This window comes from Panicum hallii, chromosome 6 (assembly GCF_002211085.1).
Source record: "Panicum hallii strain FIL2 chromosome 6, PHallii_v3.1, whole genome shotgun sequence".
NCBI lineage: Eukaryota > Viridiplantae > Streptophyta > Magnoliopsida > Poales > Poaceae > Panicum > Panicum hallii.
Genome location: NC_038047.1, coordinates 8,861,721 through 8,868,194, shown reverse-complemented (window position 1 = coordinate 8,868,194; position 6,474 = coordinate 8,861,721). Strand labels below are relative to the sequence as shown.

The following is a 6,474-nucleotide window of genomic DNA, read 5'->3' as shown; positions in this document are numbered from 1 at the left end:
GATAAGAGATGGGACATGGCTCACACCCTACACCAGTTATAACTACTCGTACAGGAGCAGGACTGGTCGGAACCGAAGGAAACTACCCGAATAGTACTCCAGTTGGACTTCTAAGCTCGTATTTGGCTAGGATTGCCATGTACCTCTATCGCTCAGACTATATAAGGGCGGGCAAGGACTCTCTCCAAACAATCATCATCTAAGACAATACAAACGACCACACAGGATGTAGGGTATTACGCATACTGCGGCATAAAACTGTTTAAAGTTTCTTATTCCTTCCTTGTAGCTTCGAGCTCCTGACCTCGGCGACGCCCTTTCTACAATCTACCACCTCGGGGGTATCCATCGGTGAGCTTCGAGGTTAAATACCGATAGATGGTGCGCCAAGGTCCGACAGTGCTGGTGATAATGTGGTGGATGCATGGATGCAGGCCATGGACGGGGCCGTCGATGAACCCCCCGAGGACGGTCCGGGCATCGGTGGTGACGGGGAAGTACAAGGACATCTAGGTCTACCTGGTGGCGCCGCCCCTCGGCGCCATTGCAGGAGCTGGCACCTACACACTCATCAAGCCCTGATCAATGGATCGGTCTCAGGCTCCACGCACCACGCATGGAGCAGACAGGTGAATGGCCACCTATACTTGCGTGCATGGCCATGTCTATGGGCCCACGGACTGATTGCTAAGTAGTCCACATTGTCCACCTGGCCATTGAACCGATGCCGTATAGCTCGGGATTTAGGGGATTTGGGGATGAATAGATTTCTTTCCTTTCTTATTGCTTATTGCAGTGTGGGGTCCCATTCTAAATATTTTAGTACATTTTTGTTATATTTTTATCCTGCTATTGTGCGTTTTTTTCCATTCCTTTCCAAACAAACTAAAAACTTTAGTGCCATTAAAGAAGGATGTGTACATGGCATATTGAAGTAGTAAAAAAAGAAAGCTATTCCCCAATCCACTAGCATATTGGATGAACATTCCCATTAGTAAATTATTGGAAAAGATTAGCGTCACTGCTGAGGAGATAATTTTTTTCCAGGATAGACAGCCGGTTTAGCACCCGCCGCCGCTCGCCCAACTAATTATTGGATGAACATTCCCATTAGTAAATTATTGGAAAATGATTGTATTTTCATGGTCCTCTCGGCGAGGGATGAACCCGGTGCTGGGATTTTCATGGCCGGAGAAATGACGAGAATGATTTAAATTACCGCCCTCGCCACATGTTCATGCACACGCACGTCATCTAGGATAACTGGTCTTAGGAAATTTGATACATTCTATGCAAATCCACATGGTTCCATCCTTTTTGTAGCATCCTTTCCAATTGTGGACTTCTTTCCTCTCTTAACTGGTGGTCCTCTCTTAACTGCAGTGGCGCTTGGGTCGAGTAAGTACACTACTTCACCTTCAACTTTCCAAATTTTGATGCCTTTTGAACCTGCTGACGCCAATAATCCCGCATCCTGAATGAAACACAAAATGTGAATGAAAACAACAATAATCCCGCATCCTTGAATGAAATACGAAATGAACCGTACCTTAGGATGCCACTTGAGGGCATTAATAGGAATCAATTTTGAAGAAACACCCCCAAGGAATCAATTTTAGCAGAAGGGACTTACTTTTGTGACTCGGTATTGCATAAAGATATGTATGTCATCGAAAAGATATGAACTTGCAATTAAGTACCCAATGGACTGATTGTGGCATCTACAGCAACAATTGGGTGCTATAATGAACAACTAAACACATAACTTGAATTTGATTGGATACAGTTGGATGAATTGGCTTTTCAAAAAAAAAAAGAATTGGATGGATTGCTACCTGGACCAGTCACAACATGAAAATCCTCCTCGTGCATCTTCTGATATCCTGATATTAAAATTAAAATAAGTACCATATTTATAGAGTTAAATTTAAAAAACTTATGCATATGCCTTATGCCTGCGTCATGCTAGAGAAATATTGGAGAAGGTTTAATTTGGCCCCGGGGGCGTACAATATATATAGCAAAATTAACCTTAAATTGTTATGTGCTGTTGGGAATTGGGAATTGGGAAAGCCATATCAATAGTGTTAAATCTATAATATTTTCAAGTCAAAGTTGGATTAGTGCACCAACACTCAAAGTAAAAGAAAAGGGGGGTAAGAATACCTACCGATACTGACCCACAAGTGTACTAGAAAGTTCCTTTCCACTTGGTATGGAGATAGTTGTGCTACTACTTGAATCATCCCTATCCCTTCTTGGTTCAGTTCTCCAAAATTTCATGAAGGAATCAGCACTGCAAAATTAGAAGAGCTTTCTTTTATAGTCATAACATATTCCATCCAACCATTTAAGCATTTAACCAAAGAACCTAGTTAGCGTTTGCCCTGCCGATGCCATAAATCTCCATTATTCCAATAGCTAATACCATTGATACCACTTTTATGACCAAAACTGAAAATACAAATATAAGTGCATGAATATTTAAGTTATAACATAAGTACTTATAAGTTCTTCCGAAAATATTTATAATTATAATTTTACCTAGACAATGGAGTAAGTATTATACCTGTCTCCACTAATTGTGTGAATGCGATAGGCTTTCACATCTTGGTCACCTAGATTTGTACGCGGTATATCTTTGAAAAATAAAACAAAAGGGGTTAGGAACTAATAATGGAATTATTTACGAATAAATATTTGAAGAAAAAAACCTGAATTAGTCTATATCCGGCAACAGCAAAGGTCTCATCATTGGGATTCCATATGGCAGAGGAGGTCTCACTACTTCCACATTCACATACTCTGCACTTGACAACATATGTGCCATTGTTTTTTGCCAATAATGCATATATTTCCATCGTTGGAGCAAGACAGAAGCAACTGTTTGCTGTTCCATGAAAGACTCTTTACAATTTGCTCATGTGGACCCTATTAGAGAAAAGAAATAATTAAGTTTAATCACAAATAAGTTTAGAAGCACTATTGTGCATTATTTCTAATTTATTTGATTATAGCTTGTATTAGTTTTTTTAATTCAATCTTTTAATTTATATGTTAGTCAAATTATTCATGTAGTGAACTTACATGTACTTGTGCAATGAGTTTAAATTAATCCTCAGCTTCCTTGTTGTATTCCCATATAGCAATGTTTGAGTTTAAACCTCCTGCTCCAAGTTGTTTCCTGTCCAAGCTCCAAGCACATGATTTGATAGGTCCTTTTCCTCCATTGGACAATTCCTGCACATGTACATAGTAAAAGCTCTTCAAATCAATTATGACAAGCTATAGCCACTAGCATAAAAGACAAAAAATAAAATGAAAACTCCCCACATACCCCTCCCACCTCTCCAACTTTCTCCACTAGCTTGTGTTCATTTTTTGTGACCAAGTCCCTCTATTCCATGTGATTACCCATTGATTAATTGTTTTATGTCTTATGGTGAATGATCAAAGTAGATTTCTTGGACAAATTAAATGGATCCCTGGCTTGCATGTTTGTGGTGTGGCGTGCCTAAACATTTATGGACAAATTTTAAACTTGAGAGAGGCAGAGGAATATTATATTAAAGAGGGTGCTATCACATAGGTTGCGATTTTGAAAAAAAAAAGTTCAAACATAGAATAAATTGATTTGATTGGTCCTATTTATAACTCTACACTTGCAATATTTTCTTCAAATGATCACATTTCCTTGCACCAGTGCTAGACCAAGCTCTTCACAAACATGATGATTTATTTTTTAAGTTTTCACCAAGGATGTGGACAAAGCAAGTGTCAAGTGTGATATATAAATGTATTGGGATATGTCAGGGAGTGGTATATAATTGAAATGGATTGCTGCTCAAATGTCCAAGATAGATTTTACTAACCGTGAGCATGCGCCACTGTGAATCCTGGTAGTGCCAAATAATTGTCTTGCTGTTGTCACCACCTGAGGCCAGCATGTACTATGCTCCATTACATGGACATGGACTCCATGAGAGGGACCATACCTTGTGACCACCATGCAGAGTATAAACCTCCTCAAGCTCCAAAGGCTCCTTTTCCGGGGGCGTCTATTCATCGCACGTGCGACTAGCCGTTGTATCATCGCACATGTCCGCTGGAGATACCAATATATACTAACCGTGAGCATGCGCCACTGTGAATCCTGGTAGTGCCAAATAATTGTCTTGCTGTTGTCACCACCTGAGGCCAGCATGTACTATGCTCCATTACATGGACATGGACTCCATGAGAGGGACCATACCTTGTGACCACCATGCAGAGTATAAACCTCCTCAAGCTCCAAAGGCTCCTTTTCCGGGGGCGTCTATTCATCGCACGTGCGACTAGCCGTTGTATCATCGCACATGTCCGCTGGAGATACCAATATATTAGAACCAAATAAAATGTTCCAAAACAAGATAAAAATATTTTGGAACATTGTTATCTCCAGCGAACATGTGCGATGATAGAGGGCTAGTTGCACGTGCTACGAATAGACATCCCGCCTTTTCCTGTCCCATGTGCTCCAAATGAGTCTATTGCATGAAGCTTCATGGATTTGCACTTCATGAGAGGGATCATACCTTGCTACGGTCATCACCACCCAAAGAATGAGCCTCCTTCTCCAAATGCATGTGCTCCAATTGAGTCTCTATGGCCTCTGTTCTTGTCCCCGTCTCCATTGCCTACAAGAGAATAATCATGTTTTGATGTTAAAGGCATGCTTTTTTCCTTCTTGAAAGGAAGGCCATCATTCCTTTGATCATCACGCCAAAGAAATACAGAGCCTCTGCCCCAAATTATAGGAATTATTTTTGTTATGCACCATAGCAAAAGCATAAATACCAAAACAACCTATAATTTGGAAGAACGGAGGCAATAATAGGTCATAGGCGCGAACTAGGTAGAAACCGGCCAATATTCCCAATCCTCCATGAGGAACTCTGCTTCACAAGTATCGGTTTAAGGTATGTCTTTTCATCAAGGGCATCCATTCTTCATCATACAGCTCAATATATAAATTAGCTTCAAAAGTTTAAACGCTTGCTTAATTAACCACCCTACTATACGCCCGCCTGCTACTAAGGGTTCAAGAGTTGGAGTACTCTAATTGGAGGACCAGAACCTTAGCTTCTCTAGTAAGGTTAGTGCAGTAACCTCGCCAAGTTCATGCAGTTATTGTAGAGTGCGCAACTGGCTGAATGCAGTAACCTAACCACGCCAGATAGGCCTGGGACTATCCTAAATCTTGGCCTAAAAAATTTTCACTACTTAAAATTTGTAGCCCAAACTGAAGAACTGGCCCAACAAGCCAACCCTAAGCCTAACTTAATCCGATTTGCCGACCCTAACTTAATCCTCAGTCCTCACTCCTGCCAACGCGCCTCAAAAAAAAAGTGCCTCAGACCCCGTCCGTCACCCAGACGGCCGCCTCCGCCCATCGCTCGACGCCGACCCTGACCGCGACCGCCGCCTCTGCGGCTCCGCCCATGTGCCACTCGCCCACTTCGTGGGGCTGCGCTGCCGGGCGCCGGCCGCCCTCCCCACCCCGGCTCCCCCTGGTCCTAGCCCCCGCACTAGCGGCTCCATCCGCCGGTCGCCACCCCTGCGCGAGTGCACAACTGCGGCCTGCAGGCCCAGGCGTCCGCGTGCCGCCGGCTTGCCGCAACACATCCCGTTGCCTCCCGCCGGCCACTGCGCAGGCACGCAGCAGGGGCAGCCGGGCAGGGGCCAACGCCTGGACGGGCACTGGCCCACTGCAGCAGCGCGCGCGGCAAGGAGCAGGAGCACCCCGCATTGCACCCTCAATTTGGCATTTCGGTAATGGATCCACGTTGCCCAATTGCAAGAACTTCTCCTCTTTCTCTGGTTGAGCAAGTGTTCGCTGGTTCGCTGGATCGTAGTGGATGTTCGCTGATGAACCAGCTAGGCTCCAAATTAAACCCCACCCCTTACGGCCGACGGACGGTTGAGCAAGAAGGAAGGACGAAGAGGGCTAACCTGCCCGGCGCTCGCTGGATCGGAGAGGGAGATTGGGACTTAGGGTTCCAATGTTGGGGAGAGAGAGATACTGAGCTCGAGTGGGGAATTGGGGAGAGTGGAGTGAGAGAGGGGTGAGTGGTCGCCTATCCAAATCACTAATTAGGCAAATCACCTGGCATTCAAATCGAGATCCTTCCTATCCATGAAAAGAATGCCCTCAGCCAGCCTTCGATTCCCACCCAGACAACCGAATTAGCTAGGCAAATCATCACTAATCTTTGGGCCTTCTAATGATTTTTTATACTAGCTAGTTAGGTTTTCTAATAACTAGACATGCATTACTAAAATATCTAAAATACTTACAATTCCTCTTAGACCCCTTGGAATTGAATTCCATTCTAATAATCACAAGTTAGATATAAATTAATTAAGATAATAATATAGTTGTATGTGTAATATATTTATATATTATCGTTGGCCGTATGGGAGAGATACTTATGC

At 43.3% G+C, this 6,474-nt stretch overlaps 1 long non-coding RNA gene across 16 annotated transcripts; it reads right to left on the bottom strand.

Moving 5' to 3' along the window:
• Positions 1–1,098: 1,098 nt before the first annotated feature.
• Positions 1,099–6,148, bottom strand: LOC112897679. Of its 16 annotated transcripts, XR_003229708.1 has the most exons (11): positions 5,992–6,148; positions 4,575–4,676; positions 4,447–4,502; positions 4,253–4,362; positions 3,873–4,105; positions 3,088–3,240; positions 2,715–2,931; positions 2,570–2,639; positions 2,171–2,454; positions 1,836–1,883; positions 1,099–1,721 (listed from the first exon to the last, which is right to left on the bottom strand). It is a non-coding gene; the product is annotated as an uncharacterized LOC112897679 (long non-coding RNA). The 16 variants fall into 16 exon arrangements; XR_003229714.1 differs by having other exon boundaries at positions 2,171–2,296; positions 2,372–2,454; positions 2,545–2,639; positions 3,873–4,153; positions 4,253–4,676; XR_003229702.1 differs by having other exon boundaries at positions 1,099–1,474; positions 1,550–1,721; positions 3,873–4,153; positions 4,253–4,676.
• Between the last annotated feature and the right edge of the window lie 326 nt (positions 6,149–6,474).